Here is a 24453-nt window from a genome sequence, read left to right on the forward strand (position 1 = left end):
CACTGCAGATCAAGAATTATTGTCCCACCTGTAAATTAGAAATTAAACACAGTACGTAGGAAACCATGAAGGGAAATAGTATACTGCCCCACAGGTCCTGAAATTTAAATTATGTCCCTTGGGAATATAGAGTGTCGCCGTGGACACTGTGACCCAAGCAGAAAAAGTACTCACACAAGGTGTGGGCCACCAATGTCACTTCCAAAATGCTGTTGAGAAAGGTGGAGTAGAAAATTAACAAAGTGGGACCATCTTACTTGAGGGTTCAAATCAATTCCATGGAAGCATAGGAAGTACTTTGGGCAGAATACTTTTACTCAGTCAGACTCACGAAGGCAGTCTTACTTGTGGGATCCTTCCAACACCATGGGGTGCTTCACACACCACTGCTGACACCGCAGATATCGGTTTGGCACCTCCTGCAGAACGTCGAAGAACTCAGGCAATATATGTGGCTATGACTGGAGCATGAAGAATCTTCCAAACGTGGTATTGCCGAGGCTGGGACCGGTACTAATGCAGCTGGGGGGCTGGAAAAATCACAGAGAGGCGTCCTGGCCGGAACGTCGTGCTTGAGGATACAGAAGCGCTCGTCAGTGAGGTGCTGCCATCTGGTGTACTCGGAGCGCGCCGCCCTGCACTGGATCATGACAAGAGGCACTCTGAGGAGAATAAATGACGGTGCTGAAAATCGAACTCGCATCCCAGAAAGTGCTTCCTCGCCCAGGCCTCGGCGCGTACAGCTGGTGCCCTCAGGGGCTTGTGGATGGGCACGCCGAAGGAAGCAAAAATAGACCAATAAGCGCTAATATCTGCTGGGCAGCAGAGTCCTTATGCATGCGCCTAGCTGACTGTAGGGGCGCTGAAGAAATAGCGCTGCGAAACCATTTATCTAAGGCAAGTCTTGAAAGGCAAGAGTCTCAAAGCGCCAATACAAGGAACTAGGCAGCCAGGGGAAAAAAAAGAGGTAGGGCTTTCAGAACACTGCAGGGAGGCAGAAGGTACAGAATTACATCCGAAGGCACAATTGACCAGGAACTCAGGAACCACAGTCACCCCACAGTGAACGGTCCGCCAATAGTACCCAGGACAATAGAGTTCCAGGCACCTGCAGATAAGGGGTGACAGGATCCCATGGTGACAACAGCAATCCGGAGTGTCCTCCCCCCAGGAGATCAAGCGCTGGCACAAAAGGAGTTCCATCACTATGCCAGTGGTCAGTCACTCCATAATGGGCCCCCAGTCCAACATGGGCAAAGCTGTACTCACACTTCCTCAGCCTCAATTAGCTGAAGTGTTATTCCCTGTTTCACCTCACTTCTCACCATTCCACTTTCACATAGCAAAGTATCACTGAAGAACTTGACAGCAGCCACTCCTCCACTGTCATCTCAAGGCAAAGAAGGTAGTATTCTTCATTTATCTCACAATTTCACCTTGTACTGCATCAATTGGAGAGAGCACTCAAAGGGGAGGTGACAGATTGGACCCCTACGCCAGATGTCGTCGCCAGTGTTGAAAAGATGATTCTTGACACAGGAGAAGGTAAGAACAACCTTTATTCTGTCACCCAACTCCCCGGACTGGTGCACAGACATAATATTGACTCCAAAATATCGATTGGACATAATATCGAGTTTTAAATATAGACTGGACAAAATATCGACAGGACAGAATATAGATAACCAAAATATCGTTTTTAAGGTAAGTGATGTAATATCGACTGTTAAAAATATAGAAAGTTAAAATATCGAAGTTTATAATATAGATAGTTAAAAATATCGATATTTTAATATCTAATTTTTTATAGAGTATTTTTATGTTATAATATGTGTGAAAAGTGTGTATTTATGTTATAATTAATTAATTTTTTTTATAATTATTGCGTAATTTTATTCTGTAGCGGGTTGTGGGTTTATAGGGGAATAGGGTGGGAAGTAATTTAATTATAATTAATTAAATATGTAATTGTATTTATTGATAGTACATTTTAATTAATTGTTATTTATTTATATTTGTTAATTAATTAAATTTTAATTGGTAATTAATTTTAATTAATTGATTAATTGGTAATTATGTAAATGTTACTAATTTATTTCCTGTAGCGGGTTGTGGGTTTATAGGGGAATAGGGTGGGAAGTAATGTATTAATAATTAATTAAATAATTACATTTATTTAAATTCATTTAATTTGAAATAATTGTTAAATAATTTTTAATTATTAAATAATTAATTGTTATTTTTTAATTAGTTACTATTAATAGGTGATCAGTTGAAATAATTATTGTTAATTAGTAATTTTAATATATTAATTATTATATTATAATTATATTCCCTACTGTTGCACCCACTGGAGTGGGAATAGTAATTTTTACCCCTACGCTATCCAACGCTTTCCCTACTGTTGCACTCTTTGGAGTGGGAATAGTAATTTTAACCCCTTCGCTATCCAACGCTTTCCCTACTGTTGCACTCTTTGGAGTGGGAATAGTAATTTTAACCCCTACGCTATCCAACGCTTTCCCTACTGTTGCACCCACTGGAGTAGGAATAGTAAATTTAACATCTACGCTATCCAACGTTTTCCCTACTGTTGCACCCACTGGAGTGGGAATAGTAATTTAAACCCCTACGCTATCCAACCCTTTCCCTACTGTTGCACTCACTGGAGTGGGAATAGTCATTTTAACCCCTACGCTATCCAACGCTTTCCCTACTGTTGCACTCTTTGGAGTGGGAATAGTAATTTTTACCCTTACGCTACCCAACGCTTTACCTACTGTTGCACTCTTTGGAGTGAGAATAGTAATTTTTACCCTTACGCTATCCAACGCTTTCCCTACTGTTGCACCCACTGGAGTGGGGATATTAGTTTTTACCCCTACGCTATCCAACGCTTTCCCTACTGTTGCACCCACTGGAGTGGGAATAGTAATTTTAACCCCTACGCTATCCAACGCTTTCCCTACGCTTGCACTCTTTGGAGTGGGAATAGTATTTTTAACACTTCTGCTATCGTACGGTAATAATATTGGATATTATTTAATTATATTATGTTACTATATATATATGTTTTAACAAATATGATTGTAAAAAATTGTTTTTATTAATTTCAATAATTATTTAATTATTATAAGTTAATTTAAGTATTTTTAAGTATATTTTAGTAATTACATTTTAATATTAATTTAATTTAACACTGTTTTTAATAAAGTCGATATTTTTATAAACTATATTTTTGTAAACAATATTTTGTACTCGATATTTTGTCTGTCGATATTTTGTCAACGATATTTTTGCAAGTCGATATTCTGTCCCTCAATATTATTTCAGTGATCCCTCCGGACTGTCAGGTAAATTCCAACATTCCAAAGCTGCCTCCAAGGGAACATACCAACAGGTGGAAGTCCAGAGGGGTGGGCGGAATGTGCCACTAATGATAACTTAACAACATACTTAGATTACAACAATATTATACACCAAAGTCCCTCCACCTGGAACATAACCGGAGCACTCCTGTGGGTTCAATGTTAATTTTATTGCACTGGGCATGATGTGTTTTGGCATCAAGCTTTTCTCGAATGCCCCTTGTGAAACAATTCATGTGAGTGCAGGTGGTTAAATACTCTGATTGGCTCCCCTACAGTGGAAAGCAAGAAAGGACCACCATTACACAATCATACTTCCAGATTGTATCGCCGCCATCATAGCAGGTCATTGATCAAATTTTATTACAGTCATCATGCCGTTTTTACATCTCAGTGACGACAGGAAAAAGTTCCTAATCATGCGCTGATAGCATATCATACCACTTTTCCTTTTTCTGGGAAGAATTAGCATAGCACGATAACCCATTCATCTGCTGCATAATGCCCAATCAAAGTTTTGTGCCTGAAAGTGCTCGGTCTCATTGACCTCCTCCATCTTGCCATGTTATCATGCCCCAACTTGCTGTCAGCAGGTACATATTTCATTTTCACGGCCATGGCGGTTCTGGCAGGTTTCAAATGCAATAATCCAACAAAGTTCCACCACGCCTGCAAAACTCTTTACTGATGGGTGCCTCCAGCATGCATGTGGCCTGCACCAATTACATCAAAGTCCCTACACCAGGAACATAACTAGAGCACTCCAGTTAATGTTCATTTTATTGCACTGGGCATGACGCGTTTCCGCATCAAGCCTTTCTCAAATGCCCCTTGTTAAACAATTCATTCGGGGTAGGTGGTTAAATACTCTGATGGGCTCCCCTAGAGTAGAAAGCAAGAAAGGACCACCCTTACACAGTCGTCCTTGCAGATGGTTTCACCGCCATCATAGCATGTCATTGATCAAATTGTATTACAATCAGGGAGTGAAGTTTTTACATCCGTCTTTGAAAAAAGATGAAAGATTTCAATCGTGGTGTTGTTATTCTATGTCAGGACAGGAGGCTCCGATTATGCTTTCTCATTTCTTTAATGAAATGCTCAGCAGCCAATCAAAAAACAGAACTACAAATCCCATGAACACTTGGGAATGACCCCAGGAAACACTATAAAAGGTCCATAAATCAGTCTTTCTTCCTCTTTCTTTGCTGCTCCGCAGCCAGTTAAGTCTATTTTGCCTTACTTGCATTGCTTTTCTTGTAATTGCTCTGCTTTGGTGTGTACACTTGCCTTGTATTGCGCTGCCTGTGCTTTATTGCGCGTTGCTTGTGTACTCTTGTTCGGTTTTCATTGCCGATACTCTTTCCAGCGTCCGTTAGCGGCGTGTCTTCCTGGGAGCGTGTGTTCACCTCCCTGCGCCTGGCCGCGTCCTTGTGCCGGGTTGCTTTGGTGGAGTGGGAGCAGGGGTCGTCGGCTTCTTGGGAGAGCGCGAGCGCTCTCGAGCCGGTGTTTCAGTGGCAGCGACGTCGCGCATGCGCGTTGCTTGTTTCCGGTTTCTGGCTGTTCGCCTCACGCCGGTCGAGTGAAGGAACGCTTCTCACCAGCGCTCACGCCCACAGCCCTGAACTTTCGACCCCGTCTACGCCGGAGCACGCTGAGGTGTTTTGGCTGATAATTGTGCATAGGCTCTGCCTAGAGTGATTTATTGGCAGGCTCTCTCCCTCCACGTTCTATTGACTTTGGAGTTTGGTTCTTTCGACCATCTCTTGGGCCTGCTTTGGGGTTCTCACTCCCCCTTACTGGTATCTCGATACCCCATATTTCAGTCAGTCATCTAGTGGGCATTTACTTTTGTACTTCGTTACAATGTCTGAATATTACGACGCAGACGATGACTGCTATTTCGATGAAGAGGAGGATGACTCCATGGAGTACAACCTGGTCGAGGAGTTGGACAAGGGTGTCCAGTTTTCCGTTAACAAAGCCTTGGTTCGAGCCATTACCCCTCTGAAAAGACACCTCAGTGACTATGCTGTGCAGCAGGGGTGGTTGCCGCCTTCTCAAAAGGCCGCGAAGTCCCCTCACAATCCGCATAAATCGGATTTTCAAAGGCTAGCACGGGCCTTGTCTTCGAACAAAACCACTGCTTCTGTGTCTCAACCTGTCGAGGAGTCGGATCAGGCTCAGGCTTCTTCGGAGCACGACTCTTCACCCCCAAAGAAGCGTCTCCGTAAAGAACGTTTTGTGGACGCACCTGAACGTCCCCTTCTCTTAAATTTTGAGCCGGAGGATATCATCCACCCAAACTCCACGTCATGGTTGCCGGCTCCGGCTGTGGCTGCATATCTTGAGGCGCACGTTCGCCACCCTTTCGAGGCTCCTGTCAGGGCTCGTCTACGCTCGGAGTGTCCGAGGCCAGATCTTGCGGACAACATGGCGGAGACACCGGAGGTGGATCCAATGATGGTAACGTACCTCAAGAAGTACGCCAAGGACCCTAAGAAAGGTCTTGACCGCTCGTGGAGGTCCTGTCAGGACAAGTTGATGGACATGCTGGGACCTCTCTCTAAGATCTTGGATTTGGGCTTCAAGGCCAAGGAAGCTTCCGTGACCGTCAACCCTGACGAACTGATTGAATGGGCTCAGCGAGCTGTCTGTATGTTTGGCAACGTGAATTGCGCCATTTCCGCGGAGAGACGCAGGTCCATTCTCCTCAAGCTTGACCCGAAATTGGCGGAATTGGCTACGTCTGAAGCCGGCCCGGAGGCGCAAGGCCTTCTTTTCGGTCAGCCTTTCCTCAAGGAGTTGACCAAATTCGTTTCCGCCTTCAGCGGCATTGACAAGGCGCAGGCGTCTTTGCGCCGGGCCATGCGTCCGGTTTTCAGCAAGTCCGGACGACTGGGACGGTCGTTCGGCCGCGGGTCGCAGCAGCAGTCCCACAGGGGAGTTCCTCAACAGCGCGGCGGTCAGTACGACGCCGGTTATTCCACCCGCGCAAATTTCTATCCTTCCCGGAAAGGAAAAGGCCAGTACGGCAAGGGAAGATCTGGTGGTCACCAGGGACAGTATCAGGACTCCGGAGCTACAGGTGAGCCTAATTCAAGCATGCGATGTGATGCTGGGGGGCAGGATACAGTTTTTTCTGAACAATTGGCGCTTAATCTCCAGCGATGCTTGGGTGCTGGAAACCGTTCAAGGGTTCAGAATCGAATTCTATCACCCAATTCTTCAGACCCGTCTGCCGACCCCTATGCTTTTTTCATGTCACTCTCGAAACTGTATGTCAAAGGAGATTCAGGAACTCCTCAGCAAGGGGGCGATTGTTCCAACAGTACGCCATCCTCAGGGCTTTGTCAGCTCAGTCTTTCTGGTGGAGAAAAAGGGAGGCGGCTCCCGCCTAGTTCTCAACCTGAAAGACTTCAACAGCGGAGTTGTATACAGGCATTTCAAGATGGAGGGCATCCATCTTCTGAGGGATCTCCTTCGGGAAGGGGATTGGATGGTCCGTCTGGACCTGAAAGATGCTTATTTATCCGTCCCGATATACGGTCCCCATCGCAGGTTCCTCCAGTTTCAATGGCTGGGTCAGTGGTACGAATATCAGGTTCTCCCGTTCGGTCTTTCGTCAGCCCCGTGGTGCTTCACCAAATTGCTGAGGCCTGTAGTGGAACATCTTCGTTCCAGGGGGGTCAGATTGATTATTTACCTGGACGACATCCTTTTTATGGCGGATTGTCCTCTCAAGCTCCTACAGCATCTGGAGTGGTCCATCACCCTTTTACAATCTCTGGGTTTTCTAGTCAATGTGCCCAAATCGGTTTTGGTTCCCGCTCAGTCTATCGATTTTCTGGGTTTTCGGATAGATTCGTTGACTTGTCAACTACTCTTGCCCAACCAGAAACTCCGTTACATCAGGAGAGAGTTGACGTCTGTTATTTCCAGACAGACTGTGTCGTTGAGGTCGTTGGCGCGTGTAGTGGGCCTTCTGGCGTCCTCCATTCAGGCGATCTTCCCGGGTCCCTTACATTACCGGGCGATGCAACGCTTGAAAATACAGCATCTTCGGAAAGGTCTCCGCTATTCAGATCAAATTCCTCTTTCGGAGGAAGTGCGGATGGAGATGCAATGGTGGCTAGACCACATGGAGGCCTGGAACGGTCGAGCCCTGTTCGGGTCTTCTCCGGAGCTGGTGATAGAATCGGATGCCAGCCAATGGGGCTGGGGAGCCCGTTGCGGGTCCATCTCGACGGGGGGTCGTTGGTCTCCCCAGGAATTGTCCCTTCATATCAATTGCCTGGAACTCCTGGCGGGTTCCTTTGCGATTCGGTGTTTTTCCCCTATGCAGGCGAATTGTTGCATCCTTCTCCGGATGGACAACGTGTCGGCAGTCCGTTATGTGAACAAACTGGGCGGGACACGGTCCAAGATTTTAGCGGAGATTGCCAAGGATTTTTGGCACTTTTGCCTTCACCGGAAGATCACAGTTATTGCCGAGTATCTTCCGGGCCGCAACAATCAAGTGGCGGACTGGCACTCCCGTCATCTTCGGGACTACAGCGACTGGAGACTTCACCCTCGAGTCTTCCGTGCCATTATTCATCATTGGGGCCAGTGTCACCTGGATCTTTTTGCATCTCGCCTCAATACGCAGCTTCCCCAGTTTTACAGCTGGAGACCGGACCCATCAGCTCTGGCCACGGATGCTTTTCTCCAACAGTGGCCCTCGACTCTTTGCTATGCGTTTCCCCCGTTCATGATGCTTCCCAGAGTCCTGGCTTACGCCAAACGCTTTCGAGCGGAGCTGATTCTCATTGCTCCCTTGTGGAAAGCTCAGGCATGGTTCCCGGTTCTCCTAGAAATGTGCTGCGCTCCTCCTCTCCTTCTTCCCCAGAAGCGGAATCTATTGCAGGATCCTCTCGGATCTCCGCATCCCCTCATTCTCGCCGGCACTCTCCAATTACTGGCATGGCGAATTTCGGGGATCGGTGGTCGGTCCCAGGCATTTCTAGCGACGCTGCCACCTTTATCAGTAACGCCTGGTCTCCCAATACCCACAAGCGGTATCGAGGAGCTTGGAAACGCTGGAGTGATTGGTGTGCTCAACGGGAGGTTGATCCCGTTTCGGCAGATGTCAGTCTAGTTATAAATTTCTTGACTTCCTTGGCCAAGTCGGGCCTTGCATATCGGACTGTTAGTAGTTTTCGGTCGGCCATTTCGGCAGGTCACATCCATATTGATGGTAAACCTGTTGGGGAACATCATTTGCTGTCCAAACTGTTGAAAGGCATCCGCCTCGCGAAACCTCCCACACCGAAGTATGTGTCTATGTGGGATGTTTCGATTGTCCTGCGATTCTTGGAGGCCTGGCCTTCTAATCTTCTATTGTCCCGGAAACAGTTGTCTGCGAAACTGACAATGTTATTATGCCTAGTTTCTTGCAAACGTGTTTCGGATATTCGGGCTTTGGATCTGGCGGGCCGCTCCTTCACTCCCGAAGGTGTTACTTTTACTCTTTCTCGAAGGACTAAAACCAACACCTCATCCATTTCCTATCCTTCCTTCCCGGATCACCCCAACCTGTGTGTTGTGCAATGTTTAAAGGATTACGAGGTGAGTACCGCTTCTCTGCGCGCAGATTTGCAAGGTCAGCTATTGATAGCTTTACAGAAGCCTTTTCGCCCCGTAGCCCCAGCTACATTGGCTCGCTGGGTGCGCTGGCTTATGTCCGAGGCAGGCATTGATGTCTCTGTGTTTGGGGCGCATTCTGCTAGAGGGGCTATGGCCTCCAAAGCCTTCTCTATGGGTGTGACTTTGTTTGACATCATGAAGGCTGCAGACTGGTCTTCGGATTCTGTTTTTAAGCAATTCTATTATAAACCTATTGTTAGTGTTGCCTCTGTTGTAATAGACGAGCTTTGAACAAGCATAATCGGAGCCTCCTGTCATGACATAGAATTCAAAATTTGCAAACATTCGTGACAAGAATTTTCAATTCTATTAAGGACAAGGAGGCGAGGATTATCCCACCCGGACTATGCTTAATTGGTATTAGCATGTACTGTATATCGAATGTATATTATTACAGTTGTGAAGAATTCTGTATTTTTTCCCTCCCCTGTATATCTTATTCCCTCGATGTTGGGATATTACGGCTCTGTCTCTGTTTCAGGTTCCGACCAGAAGTGATTTGGTTTTGTATCGTGAGCCTCATCTGTCTCCTTGTGCACGGACCCCGGATGTTTCCTCCTTTGCCTTCAAGATCCTGTGGATTTCGGCGGCCTGCCTGGAGCTGATTCTGTTACTTTATCTGGGATTATTGTTTGATATCGACCTTGTTACCCAAAGAAAGAGGAAGAAAGACTGATTTATGGACCTTTTATAGTGTTTCCTGGGGTCATTCCCAAGTGTTCATGGGATTTGTAGTTCTGTTTTTTGATTGGCTGCTGAGCATTTCATTAAAGAAATGAGAAAGCATAATCCTCGCCTCCTTGTCCTTAATAGAATTGAAAATTCTTGTCACGAATGTTTGCAAATTTTGAATTCCTCTATCGACAGTAGGTTGTGCCCAGATTTTGTAAATCTGTGGAGAGTTCAAATCAATGCACTGATAGTATACACTTATCTGTGAGCAGAGCACAAATTTGCTACCATCTGATTGGCTGCTTGCAACTAAGCCTCAGCAGGCCGAGCCGCGTTTCAATTAGCCATTCAGCACCTTCGCTTTTTCCAGCAGTTTTAGTCATGGTAGTTCTGAACATTTCACCAAGCTGCCCCCTAAAGCCTTCTACTGGCACTACACTTTAGCACAGTGGCAGAGCTCACTCGCCGGTCAAGAAGGCCTGAAAACTGTCTCACCCTGAAAGAATATGACTCGTCATTGCGAGCGGGTAAATATATTTTTCGAGCCGTGACATAGTCATTGAGACAGGTCTTGAAAAGGCATGTTAGGAGGTCAGGAAGTCAGGAAGTGAAGCTGGAGGGAGTTTATAGTCGGCGCTGTGTTGGCTATTTAGCAGCAGACCAGCTCGGTCCATCCCAGTCTCTGCACTGAAAAGGTACAGTGAGTGGTGCAGGCCAAGCCAAGCGGCGAGTGATGAGCGTGTGTGAGGTCATGGTGAGAGCTGTGGTTAGTGTCACAGCCCCAGGTGAGCTCTCAGACCCACTCAAGCAGCCCGACTTAGGATCGTGGATCTGGTTGTGCAGACTAGATCCACCGGATGCCCCAAGCGTAGAGGACCAAAGCACAGAGTGCACACGGAGGGGAAAGTATAAAATTGCCACAACGGACATTACTGCTTCTGGGAGGCAGCATTGAGCACAATGCAAGTGACAATGGAAGCACTGAATGATCACACTAACAAGATGGATGTACAAGAGGTCCTGCTAATTACGCTTTCAGTTTGCGCGTCAGGCATTGACGGAAACCTGGAGAATCTAAATAGTCTGAATCAAAGAGTACAATCAAGAGAGGATGATGAATTTACAATGCGCACTTGTAAGGAGGTAATTGATAAACTGGTACAATTGCCAGTATGCTTGGTGAAATAAGGAAAGTATCATGTGTAACCGCACAGACCTCTGCACAAGTAGATGATGCAAGGAGAGCACACCTCACTGAGGAGGAACGTGCGGATACTGTCACTAATGATTCAACCCAATAATGATGAAAATAATTTTAAACACACAACAGGCCAGCACAAACAAGCAATGGGACAGGATGCTCCCTATTGAGAGGAGAACTCATTAACAAAATCAAGAGTTAGTGATTATTGAGATGTCACCACATAATATCCCCACACGGACACATATAAGAAAGCGGGGTGGGGGGATGGAATGAGCAAGGAAGGAAAGGTAGTCACTGAGCTTCCCAGTGAGATCCTGTACAGGACAAGCCCCAGGCAACCATGATAATGAGACTGCTATCCCACCATAATGGAGGCTAAACAAGAAGAATCAGGACTGAGCATCAAGAGCTTGGAGAGCACTGGGAAACAGCCCCAGTGGCTCTTCCGGCTGGTTCTGGAAGAAGAGGGCCAGCTAGAAGCTGTGAATGAGCCTAATCGCAGCACTTAAGGTGATGCCGTAAATAAAGAAGGAAGAGGCAGAACCCCCTCCAGCAAACAGGAGACCTGAACAGAACAGTAATACTCCCGGCAGGCCAGAAATAAGGCCTAGGGAGGTCAGTTTTCAGCAGGACTGTGCCCTTGACCTAGGATCATCCCAAAAGGATAGTGGTGCCGGACCAAAAACAAGGGAGGATACAAGAACAAACCGTGGATCAAAGTAGATCTGCAGCCTGTCCAAGAGTCACCCAGAGCAGAAGTCGGTGCACCACTAGTCGACTTCGAACACCCATGGGGGTGACACCCTAAAAGATACATGCCTATCCGAAAATATTTCAGCGAGTGTTAAGACTCCTGCTGCTTATGCACTGTCACAGGCAAGCCTACTGTGGATCCCAAAATACAGATCCAGGGGACCTCATGAATCCTAAATCGCGCAAAAATAATAAAGCTACTAAAGGGCTTGCTAGGCCTGGTGAAATCCGAGTCCAAAGACATCTTTTCCATTAAATTCCTGCCACCCCACTGAAAGCAAGTATCTGAACCCACACTGGTCGCGTTCAACTGCCCGCAGATCCAAGCTAAAGTTATGGTCTGTAAGGAGCTGCTAAAGAGCCGGGGCATAAAAATAGCGCACTTCAAGGAGTGGTGCTACCCATCCCTGCTCCTACCATTAAACCAACCTGCCGGGACAGTGAAAATTCATACGCCACCCCTCGCAAGACAACATAAGGGGTGGACCCAACAGTTTCCATCAGTTCTTAAAGGCGCAGTGGGTGGGTCATTGTCTTTGAGAGTCTCAGAGCTAAAAATACAAGCAGTAAAGCCACAAGCAGAAGAAGGCTATGGGACCGGACAAGTCACTGAACCGTGTGAATTGGACAACTGGAGCTGGTTACCATTGGTTCTATAGGGGAGGGCCATAAAGACTTAAACAGGAATCTTTTGAGTCATCACACAAAATGTTAAACATGTGTGCTTGGAATCTGGGAGGACTCGCCTCAAAAATGTAAGATGCTGCAATGATAGAATACTTTGAGAGGTTTGACATAATTGTAGCGCAGGATACATGGACGCAATCCAGTATACCGTTAATTGGGTTAATTAATACAATAGATGGCCATATAAAAGCAGAACCCATTGAAGGGCTAACGGTGAGTTAACTCAAAACGAACAGCAAAGGTAACACCGCTGGAAATAGATGAAATCTCGTTACAGGCTCTACATCTGTGGGGATGGGATAAGCGGTCAGAAACCCCTCGGGTCCTGGTTAATATTTATATTAATATGAGAGAAAAATTAAAGATAGTGAAGAAGCTGATTAATCTGCTCCTGGACTGGAAAGGAGATAAACAGATGGCAAACCTGGTTATAACTGGTGATTTTAACCTGAAACCTTTTCAAGACGTACACGAGGACGGTGATAAGGTGCTGCATGTGCTCCCTCCCACACAGATCACATGACAATCTTGAGAAAACACTCCTGGAGACTTGTGAAGCAGCTGGCTTGGTAATACTTAATGGACACCTCCAGGGGGACATTCCACATGCTTGTAGAAGTTACTCCTGCAACACGATCTCCTACCTCGATTACACAATGGTGAGTGCTAATTTGTCTAATGGGATAGTTGATTTTAAAATCGAGCATAGACTGGAGAGTGTCAATCACTCACAAAACTTCTGTTAAAACGCTGACATGATCATTTTAGATCATGCGTGGGTAGTGCAGGTAAAAGCTCACTCTGAAAATATAAAATGCCTAAATTAGAGCTTGAATAATATTGAAGGTTTGGCAAGTGAGGCCAAGGGAATTCTGAAGGAAACATCAACCAACGAGCAGGACCTGATAATGGCATTAGAGCGTCCCTCAGAATCCCAAGCAGTAAGATAGCCAGCTGATAATTTGAAGAAAGGCAAAAATATTTCTCACAAAAGACTAATCAATCAGCCAAAGCCTGTTCATCTTATCAAGACCAGGATTATTAAAGTGCTCTGTCAACAGCAGCACTCATCACGGGGCAGAGCATTACTTAAGTGCCTACGATATGAGCGTAGGAGACTAAAAACAGTAGTATGGCTGCTAAAGAGCGATCAGAAGCACTGTGGGCAAAGCTACTTTACTCCTCCAATCGAAACAACCATAGAAACTTTTGGAAATGAACCAATGAGCTTGACAAGGGTCCCAGGGCAAAAACAACGCAATTATAAGCGATGGAAAAATTATTAATTACTTAAGAGGACATTATTAGGAAAGCACAGGCGAAAATTCTGCCCCGGGTCCAGATCCAACCATATGAAAGAGATCACAGCACAAGCCCACACAATTTAGTGACTCTGAAAACCAGTAGCAATGGTGCTTCTGAAATCGTAGACCATTCAATGGAGTCCTTATTAAAAATAATTGAGAACTCACGCACCAACTGTGAACCTGGCCCTAATGGTATACCAACTGCACGCCTGAAGCGCGATGTTATAACTTGGGCTGGTTTTCTTGAATTGAGGGGCTTATTTATGAGCCCTTGCGTCACTTTTGCTCTGCTGGTGCGTCACTTTTTGTGACGCACCCGCAGGGTAAAAAATGCGCCATGTCGCGTCAAATTTACAAAGTGACGGTGTGAGAAGTTGGCCCGATATGCAGTGCTCACTATTCTAGTGATCACTATGCATCGGTCCAAACGACCCTTATGGTGATTGGTTGTAAGTCAACCTTAGACCAGCTATCCTAGTAGCGTGGATACGAGCAGTCTTCGGGCTAAACTCTAGAGGGCGTGTTAAGCCAGCTGTTATACCATCACATACCCCTTGAACACCAAGTGAAAGGACACCACACAAGTGTTATGAAAATAAACAGTGTATTTATTAGAATCACAAAAGCCCTGTACTCTTTATGAGGACAGGGTACTAAGCACACAACGAAACTCTTAGGAAAATACTTCAAGTGCACAATCAATACAAGTGCCCGAGGGCACGGAAAGTTTAGTGGTCTCGGGCGGACCCGATAAGGCAAGTCGGAAGCGGTAGGGACTCGGGACCCTTAAATAAGGAGACTATGCGGGCACCGAAATGCCGAAGTTACCTAGCCCAAGGGCTGCAGCTGCACAAGTCTTTACAGACGTCGGGAGTCCTCGCTGACGAGCCGGGAGCCAGAAGAAAGGAGTTGCTGGCCGGCGACCAGTGGAGATTGTTCGTAGAGATCCAAGCCTGGATCAGAGATGGATGACACCTGAAAGCAGAGGGGACCAAGTTCGTAACTACTAGCCAGTAGTCAGAGGGTACCCGGAGGGTACCGGATGATCTTCACCTCGACTAGGTGAGTGGGCGACGCTAGGCTCTGCAGTCTCACGGACCAGGAGGCGTTGTCGGCGACCCGGATGGAGGTGCGAGCTGTCCCACGAAGGTTGATGCTGTCGGCGTCGTTGGGCCCAGGATTGGGGCAACAAGCCTTGGCAAATTCAGGGCCACGTGGTGGGCCTAAAATGGCATCTTGAGTGGACCAGGAGGGTCCGGGGTGCTCCTCTCTCAGAAGGGAGCAAAGGCCAGTCTGGAGCAACCAGACCAGCAGCGTTGGTTGTCGGCGTCGCCGAGAAGGCCACAAGCCAGCGGCTAGTAACCAGACAACGTGTTGAGCGGCAAAGAGCAGAAGGGCCCCACGCAGATCGTGGAGATGCTGGGAGGCTGCATTCGGTGCTGGAGCTGCTCAGGGTCGGGGCTTCTCGGACCCCAAAGCACTCACCAGAGGATCCCTCGGCAGTCGTGCTGGTTTAAGAAATCGTGCAGGTTCTGAAGATGGCCGGTCCCTCGAGGTCTCGTCGCACCCACAGATCTCAGCTGAGCTGACGATGTGGGTAGAGGTCAGAGGTGCCAGGGAAGCCGGTTCTCGTCGAGCTGGGCAGTCGGATTCCTGAGGAAGGACTTGCAGCAAACCGCAGAGTTCTTAGATGGTGCCTGCGGATGCAGGGTGACTACTCCTTAGCCACAAGGGAGAAATCTTGAGAAGAGTCGAGAGGTCCTTTCGTAGAAAGTATTCTTGATTCAAAGATGATCTAATTTGGAAGGGTCCCCGCTCCTGCCTTTATCCTAAAGAAAGGGGTGGGTACGTGACTAGGTCCTGCCCTAGGGGTGGGACCAGGAAGGGGGGTGGTTACACCCCTCTCCCATGCCGGACTTTCCCCAGGTCAGGGGCTGGGGTGCCCCTGGAACTGGTTCTAGCTGGCAGATGTGTAGTGAGCACCGGGGTGCCACTCCGCAGTCACCTTCTTGTAAAGCCCTGCCTACCCAGGATACACAAAACCCTGTCTGAGATGGTGCGAACACCGCCCAGGACAGGAAACCCTTTGTCCAAGCTCTCCTCGCTGGAAGGACTCCCAGCAGCAGGAGGTCAGACTCGTGTCTGTGGTGGCAGCATCCATTTTGTGGAGCTGAGGCTTCAGTAAACTTTAACCGGGGTTCACAGTTACGTACATGTCGTGTCCCTCTAGAAGGGCGGAATGCTAACCCCATCGCCAGCATTGGTGAGGGGTCAGTATCCCGATTCGTATGACACCTTACTCGACATGTCTTGATAACGCGATACCGAAGTTAGCGATATGGTATGCGTTATCATGGAACAGCCATTGGGTCTTGGTTCCGCAAGCTGCAACCGGGCTCGACTCGTGCCAGAGCCCAATTCACACGATTGCACGCACTCTGCCTTCAGGATTGTCAAGGCCTCCCATGGGAGTGACTGATAGGAATTCGGGTGTCCATTTTAGGGTTAGATATAGGGATACTATACCTAAAGCAAAGGGCGAGTACGCCATCTTGCCCCAGCTGTCGTGCAGCCAGTTGTGTCAGATTTAGATGGCCATCCAGGGGTGGCATAATACATGCTTCAGATCCTGGTAGGCCCTGGGTACACCGATGCCCTGAGTTACAGGGTCTGACAAGGTGGCCCAGTTCCAATTGGGTATGTACCTAAGGTACATGGAATCCATTTTAGAGAGAGAGCAGTAGGCCTGGGGTCCTGATTGGCAGGGTCCCAGGCCAACTAAGTCGGAAAACCAGCAAAACACCAGCCAAAAAGTCGGGGGTAACCATAGTCGGGTATCTACCTTCCTACACAACCCCCCCCCCCCCCCAAACGAAAGGAGATAAGGCTATCCTTGACCAGGTAAGCCTATATTGCCTGAGTGGCCATATGAGGTGGTACATGCACTGGCATGGTTACCCCCTGTATCATGGTCCACTAAGCAACCCCTCACCCTAAGGGTATCTGAGGGTCTCCACCATAGGGAATCACTACCTGTGGTGTGCTTTGGCAAAGTAACAGGCTGGTGTGGGAATGGAGTACTGAAGTGAGACTCCACTACTGCTGGGCTCAACTTCCTCCAATCACTATCCACCATATGTGCCTTTCTTTCCAGTACTGAGTTGCTATGAGCTCTCAGGGTCAACCTCTGGCTACCTAAAGCTGGAGGCTGAGTCCCTCTTTTTGGCTTACTGGAGGGACAGGTCAGGTTAGGGGTTTTTAGGCCCCAGGTTTGGCTGTGCCCAACAGTGTCCAGCTGTGGGAGGTCCCTAACTACTTTTAAGGGGGATCCCTCAGGAGTTTGTTTTATTTTCACTTGGCTAGGGCTACTAGCTTCAGTGATCCTAATCTGCTGATTGGGGATTTTTGGACAGGGGGCCCTTTGGGGTCCACCACTGGCCTCCCTGACCTCTACAGCCCTGGGCTGACTGAGGCAGGGTAGAGAGGGGCAGGTTACCTGCTCCAGACTGGGTCCCACCCGGGAAGGTTCCACTGTCATCAGGGGCTCTGCCAGGCTAGGCCTGACTACCTCTGGGGCAGTTCCTTCACCAGGGGTAGAGTCAGTTCCCTGAGGAGGCTGGCTCTCACCTAGTGTCTGGGAGGGGGAAGACTTTTCTTCCTCCTCAATGCTCTCTGTCTGAGTGTAGTGATCCATAGTTTCAGGCTTCACAACACTGTTATCTGTCTGAGTTTGAGCTGTGGCCATCACAACTCCACCAACCTTTTCAGGAAGGGACTCAGTTTGGGTTTGGGATGTGACCATCACAGCCTTGCCAACCCGTTCAGGAAAGGCATCTTTCTGGGATAGGGCTGTGACTGGCACAGCCCTCCTGACCTGTTCAGGGAGGACTTCTGGGACTGGGGCTGTGGCTATCACGGCCCCATTAACCTTACCATGGAGGTTTACCATTTTAAAATGGGTTTCTTGCTCTACCTCAGCCCAGGCTGAGGTCTCTAAATCATTCCCCAGTAGGCAATTCACAGGTAAGTTTGGTGACACTGCCACTCTCTTGTGACCAGTGACACCTCCCCAGCTGAGATTTACCACTGCTATGGGATGATCTCTCTGCACTCCATCAATGTTCACTACCTGGTATATGGCACCAGGCATAAGTTGCCTTGAGGGGACTAGGCTCTCAGCCACCATGGTGATGCTAGCCCCTGTGTCTCTGTAGGCCTCAACTTTTGAACCATTGATGATGGGCTCCTGTCTGTACCTGCCCAAAGTGTTGGGGCAGGCTGTGAAGTTGGCAAACCCCATGCCAGTCTCACAGACAAGAGTATCTAAGTCAGGGGACCTGGTTAGGCCAGAGTCCCCAGGCACTCCCAAAGAAAATGCACCCAGATTCTTGGGGGATCTCCCACCACCTGGGGGATTACTACTAGTAGTAACAGGCGGCTGGGAAGCTTTATTTGGGGGTATGTTCTCCTTATTGTTGTTGGCCTTGGGACAACTGCTGTCAGTTTTGTAATGGCCCACCTGTTTGCAGGTGTGACAATAAGGTTTCTTTTGGGTTTTGGGAGAAGTTGGGGACCCACCCTTTTCAGAGGAATTTTGGGGCCCTGTGGTTTAATCAGAAGATTTATTCCCACCCTTCCATTGAGGCTTGGTTGATTCCTTCTTTTGGTCACCACCCTGGTTCTTCGGCCTGACCCTGGTTCTGACCCATTTGTCTGCCCTCTTACCCAATTCTTGTGGAGAGGTCAGATCAGAGTCTGCCAGGTGTTGGTGTAATAACTGGTTCTGACAATTACTTAAGATTTGCTCTCTCATAATTAGATTATACAATCCTTTAAAATCAGTAACCTTACTTCCCAGTAGCCAGCCTTCAAAAGCCTTAGTGGCACAATCAACAAAGTCAGACCAGTCCTGAGACTGAGTTTTCGGGGTATGCCTGAACAGCAACCTGTACTGCTCAGTGGTTAGGCCGAACCCATCAATCAGTGTGTTCTTCAGGACCTGGTAATCGTTAGCGTCCTCAGCTCTAGTAGTGAGGAGCTTATCTCTACCTTTACCTTCAAAGGAGAGCCACAAGATAGCTGCCCACTGACTCTGGGGGACACACTGTACAGTGCAGGCCCTCTCCAAAGCAGTAATCCATTTGTGGATATCATCCCCTTGCTTAAAGGGGGGCACTATCTTACTCAGGTGTCTAGTGTCTAAACTCCTGTTTTCCCGTGGGGGAATGCTGCCACCAGTGGGGTCTTTCCCACTCAATTCTTGCTCTCTAGCAAAGGCGAGTCTTTCTTTGGCCAGGGCAAGTTCTTCCCTTTCGATCCTCAGATTGACTTCCCGCTCTTTAGCTTCGTACACTCTCCTCTGAGGGGATGTCATCCCTCTTCGAGAAGAGCCTCGAGAGCCATTGGTTCGAACGGATCTATTAGAGCCTCTCGACAGAGACCTAACTCGTCCATTCCCAATGTAAAGCTGGCCGGAGAGGGGCCCCAGGGGTCTCCTAGTACCATTCTCGTGCCGGCTTAAGTTGTCCCTAGTTAACTGGCTAACTACTACTGGACCTTTGTCTCCCTCGTCCCCAGATGTCTCTGGATCCTTGTCCTCCTCTTCGCCTTTTGCGGAGAGATGGATAAGGTCAGGGTCACCTGAGGTTCCCTCGAGGGGGGGCATATTCCCTTCTGGATGAGAAGGGTCTGTGTTACCAGCCCTCCTAGCATCATAAGTCTCCAAGAGACCAATCAGAAACGGAATGGTAGGGTTTGCACCCTGTTTTAGCTTCCGAGACGTACAGATTTGTCGCATCTCTTGGAAGCTAAGTGCAGCATATCTGGAAGTGACCTGTGGAAGGTCGACTGACACAAGGGGAGACTCCGTGTTTCCTCCTTTGTCTGACATGCTGCTTCTAGTGTGGTGTAAGTGATGCACCTACCTACACTATATGTTTACCTACTGATCCCTTGCTAAGAGTTGCAGCCAAGGTGTGCTAAGCCTTGAGGAGCTACAACAGCTGGTTCAGTAGAACTCAGAGTATTCTAAGCTAAGTTATATGTACCTGGAGTACTTATGCGATCTTTCACAAGATATTCTTAGGATACGCGTGGTAAAACAACAGCAAGCTCAAATCCCAACCGCTGCCCACCAATGTGAGAAGTTGGCCCGATATGCAGTGCTCACTATTCTAGTGATCACTATGCATCGGTCCAAACGACCCTTATGGTGATTGGTTGTAAGTCAACCTTAGACCAGCTATCCTAGTAGCGTGGATACGAGCAGTCTTCGGGCTAAACTCTAGAGGGCGTGTTAAGCCAGCTGTTATACCATCACATACCCCTTGAACACCAAGTGAAAGGACACCACACAAGTGTTATGAAAATAAACAGTGTATTTATTAGAATCACAACAGCCCTGTACTCTTTATGAGGACAGGGTACTAAGCACACAACGAAACTCTTAGGAAAATACTTCAAGTGCACAATCAATACAAGTGCCCGAGGGCAAGGAAAGTTTAGTGGTCTCGGGCGGACCCGATCAGGCAAGTCGGAAGCGGTAGGGACTCGGGACCCTTAATTAAGGAGACTATGCGGGCACCGAAATGCCGAAGTTACCTAGCCCAAGGGCTGCGGCTGCACAAGTCTTTACAGACGTCGGGAGTCCTCGCTGACGAGCCGGGAGCCGGAAGAAAGGAGTTGCTGGCCGGCGACCAGTGGAGATTGTTCGTAGAGATCCAAGCCTGGATCAGAGATGGATGACACCTGAAAGCAGAGGAGACCAAGTTCGTAACTACTAGCCAGTAGTCAGAGGGTACCCGGAGGGCACCGGATGATCTTCACCTCGACTAGGTGAGTGGGCGATGCTAGGCTCTGCAGTCTCACGGACCAGGAGGCGTTGTCGGCGACCCGGATGGAGGTGCGAGCTGTCCCACGAAGGTTGATGCTGTCGGCGTCGCTGGGCCCAGGATTGGGGCAACAAGCCTTGGCAAATTCAGGGCCACGTGGTGGGCCTAAAATGGCGTCTTGAGTGGACCAGGAGGGTCCGGGGTGCTCCTCTCTCAGAAGGGAGCAAAGGCCAGTCTGGAGCAACCAGACCAGCAGCGTTGGTTTTCGGCGTCGTCGAGAAGGCCACAAGCCAGCGGCTAGTAACCAGACAACGTGTTGAGAGGCAAAGAGCAGAAGGGCCCCACGCAGATCGTGGAGATGCTGGGAGGCTGCACTTCGGTGCTGGAGCTGCTCAGGGTTGGGGCTTCTTGGACCCCAAAGCACTCACCAGAGGATCCCTCGGCGGTCGTGCTGGTTTAAGAAATCGTGCAGGTTCTGAAGATGGCCGGTCCCTCGAGGTCTCGTCGCACCCACAGATCTCAGCTGAGCTGACGATGTGGGTAGAGGTCAGAGGTGCCAGGGAAGCCGGTTCTCGTCGAGCTCGGCAGTCGGATTCCTGAGGAAGGACTTGCAGCAAACCGCAGAGTTCTTAGATGGTGCCTGTGGATGCAGGGTGACTACACCTTAGCCACAAGGGAGAAATCTTGAGAAGAGTCGAGAGGTCCTTTCGTAGAAAGTATTCTTGATTCAAAGATTATCTAATTTGGAAGGGTCCCCGCTCCTGCCTTTATCCTAAAGAAAGGGGTGGGTACGTGACTAGGTCCTGCCCTAGGGGTGGGACTAGGAAGGGGGGTGGTTACACCCCTCTCCCATGCTGGACTTTCCCCAGGTCAGGGGCTGGGGTGCCCCTGGAACTGGTTCTAGCTGGCAGATGCGTAGTGAGCACCGGGGTGCCACTCCGCAGTCACCTTCTTGTAAAGCCCTGCCTACCCAGGATACACAAAACCCTGTCTGAGATGGTGCGAACACCGCCCCGGACAGGAAACCCCTTGTCCAAGCTCTCCTCGCTGGAAGGACTCCCAGCAGCAGGAGGTCAGACTCGTGTCTGTGGTGGCAGCATCCATTTTGTGGAGCTGAGGCTTCAGTTAACTTTAACCGGGGTTCACAGTTACGTACATGTCGTGTCCCTCTAGAAGGGCGGAATGCTAACCCCATCGCCTTCATTGGTGAGGGGTCAGTATCCCGATTCGTATGACACCTTACTCGACATGTCTTGATAACGCGATACCGAAGTTAGCGATATGGTATGCGTTATCATGGAACAGCCATTGGGTCTTGGTTCCGCAAGCTGCAACCGGGCTCGGCTCGTGCCAGAGCCCAATTCACACGATTCCATGCACTCTGCCTTCAGGATTGTCAAGGCCTGCCATGGGAGTGACTGATAGGAATTCGGGTGTCCATTTTAGGGTTAGATATAGGGATACTATACCTAAAGCAAAGGGCGAGTACGCCATCTTGCCCCAGCTGTCGTGCAGCCAGTTGTATCAGATTTAGATGGCCATCCAGGGGGGTATGCACCTGTTACAACGCATTTTTTACTCCGCACTACCACTACAACGCAGGCATTACAACGCATACCGTTACAACGCATTGCGCTGGGGGGCGCTCTAGGATAAGAGGTAAGTTTAATTTACTATCCAACACCTTCCCTAGGGTCCACGGGGACTGGAGTTAGAATAGTAAATTATACTTACCACTATCCAGCACCCCAAAGCGCTATGCGTTGTAGCGGTATGCGTTGTAAATACCGCGTTGTAATGGTATGCGGAGTAAAAGTATGCGTTGTAACGACATACATCCATCCAGGGGTGGCATAATACATGCTTCAGCCCCTGGTAGGCCCTGGGTACACCGATGCCCTGAGTTACAGGGTCTGACAAGGTGGCCCAGTTCCAATTGGGTATGTACCTAAGGTACATTGAATCCATTTTAGAGAGAGAGCAGTAGGCCTGGGGTCCTGATTGGCACGGTCCCAGGCCAACTAAGTCGGAAAACCAGCAAAACACCAGGCAAAAAGTCGGGGGTAACCATAGTCAGGTATCTACCTTCCTACAGACGCATCTAGGTAGATGCGTCACTTTGTAAACCCCTGCACCACATTATATCTGCGCCAGGTACAATGCATGCAGGATACGCGTTCTGACGCAAGTAAGCCTCGTAGAAGTGACGCAGTGAAATCTATGGGATTTCACTGCGTCACTTCTAGGACGCAAATGAGTAAGATTGATTTTGACATGAGCTGTAAATTGGCAGTTATACTGTGCATAGTCCTAGTACAGCTTCAGAGTTATATTTTCCATGATCTTGATATCAAGGGCACAGTGCCAGGAGAAGGGGTAACGTCCGCCCCCTCTCTTCAACGTCTGCCCTTGCCTGGGCAGCCCCAGATGCCGCGACTATAAGTGTTCTGTTGGTTTTCCTGCCCTGGCCCTTAACCTGAAGGAAGTCCTTCAACTTATAACAATACTCTCTCCCTATCAATCAATCAATCAATCAATCAATCAATCAATCAATGTACTTGTAAAGCACGCTATTTACCTGTGAGGGTCCCAAGGCGCTGAAGGGAGGGGGGTGGGGGGGAGTGTGCTGCTACAGCTCGAAGAGCCAGGTTTTGAGGAGTCTTCTGAAGGTGAGTAGGTCTTGGGTCTGCCGTATGCGGTGGGGAGGGTGTTCCAGGTCTTGGCAGTGAGGTAGGAGAATGATCTGCCATCGGAGGTTGTTCGCTGGATCCGGGGCACAGCGGCGAGGGGGAGGCTGGCGGAGCGGAGCTGGCGGGTGGGGGTGTGGAAGCTGAGTCTGCTGTTCAGGTAGGCTGGTCCGGTGTTGTGAGGTGCTTTGTGTGCGTGGGTGAGGAGCTTGAAGGTGATCCTCTTGTCGACTGGGGGCCAGTGTAGGTTTCTCAGGTGGGGGGTGATATGGCTGCGGCGGGGGATGTTGACGATCAGTCGGACGGAGGTGTATTGGATGTGTTGTAGTCGTCGTAGGTGTTTGGCTGGGATTCCTGAGTAGAGTGCGTTTCCGTAGTCCAGTCTGCTGCTGACGAGGGCCTGTGTCACCGTTCTTCTTGTTTCAGTCGGGATCCACTTGTAGATTCTGCGGAGCATGCGGAGGGTGTTGTAGCAGGAGGAGGAAACGGCGTTGACCTGCTTGGACATGGAGAGGGAGGAGTCGAGGATGAAACCTAGATTGCGTGTGTGGTCGGAGGGAGTTGGTGATGTTCCCAGGGGTCTGCTTTGGGTTTCTTGAGGAGAGCGTTGATTTCGGCGTGCTTCCAGCTTTCCGGGAATGTCACTGTTTCGAAGGAGATATTGATGACCTTAAGTAGTTGGGGTGCGATGGCGGCGTCTGCTTTGTTGAATACGTGGTGTGGGTGTGAGAAGGTGGCCTGATATGCAGTGCTCACTATTCTAGTGAACACTATGTATCAGTCCAACAACCCTTATTGATGATTGGTTGTAAGTCAACCTTATAGACCAGCTATCCTAGTAGCGTGGATACGAGCAGTCTAAGGCTAAAGACTCGAGAGGGCGTGTTAAGCCAGCTGTTATACCACACATATACCCCTTGAACACCAAGTGAAAGGACACCACACAAGTGTTATGAAAATAAACAGTGTATTTATTAGAATCACAACAGCCCTGTACTCTTTATGAGGACAGGGTACTAAGCACAAAACAAAACTCTTACGAAAATACTTAAGTTAGCACAGTATATACAAATGCCCGAGGGGCACGGAAAACCATATACTCTGAAAGTGGAATGCGAAATTACTAGCAGGTAAGTACAGTACTAATAGGCTTTGGAATCGCTAGGACTTGACTATAGAATCTTTAGATTACTTCTAGGAGGCCCAGGGGACTCGGGTGCAGAGTGTGCACTCTCACGCGTGATGCGGGACAAAGTC

This window comes from Lissotriton vulgaris, chromosome 8, assembly GCF_964263255.1.
Source record: "Lissotriton vulgaris chromosome 8, aLisVul1.2, whole genome shotgun sequence".
Lineage (NCBI taxonomy): Eukaryota > Metazoa > Chordata > Amphibia > Caudata > Salamandridae > Lissotriton > Lissotriton vulgaris.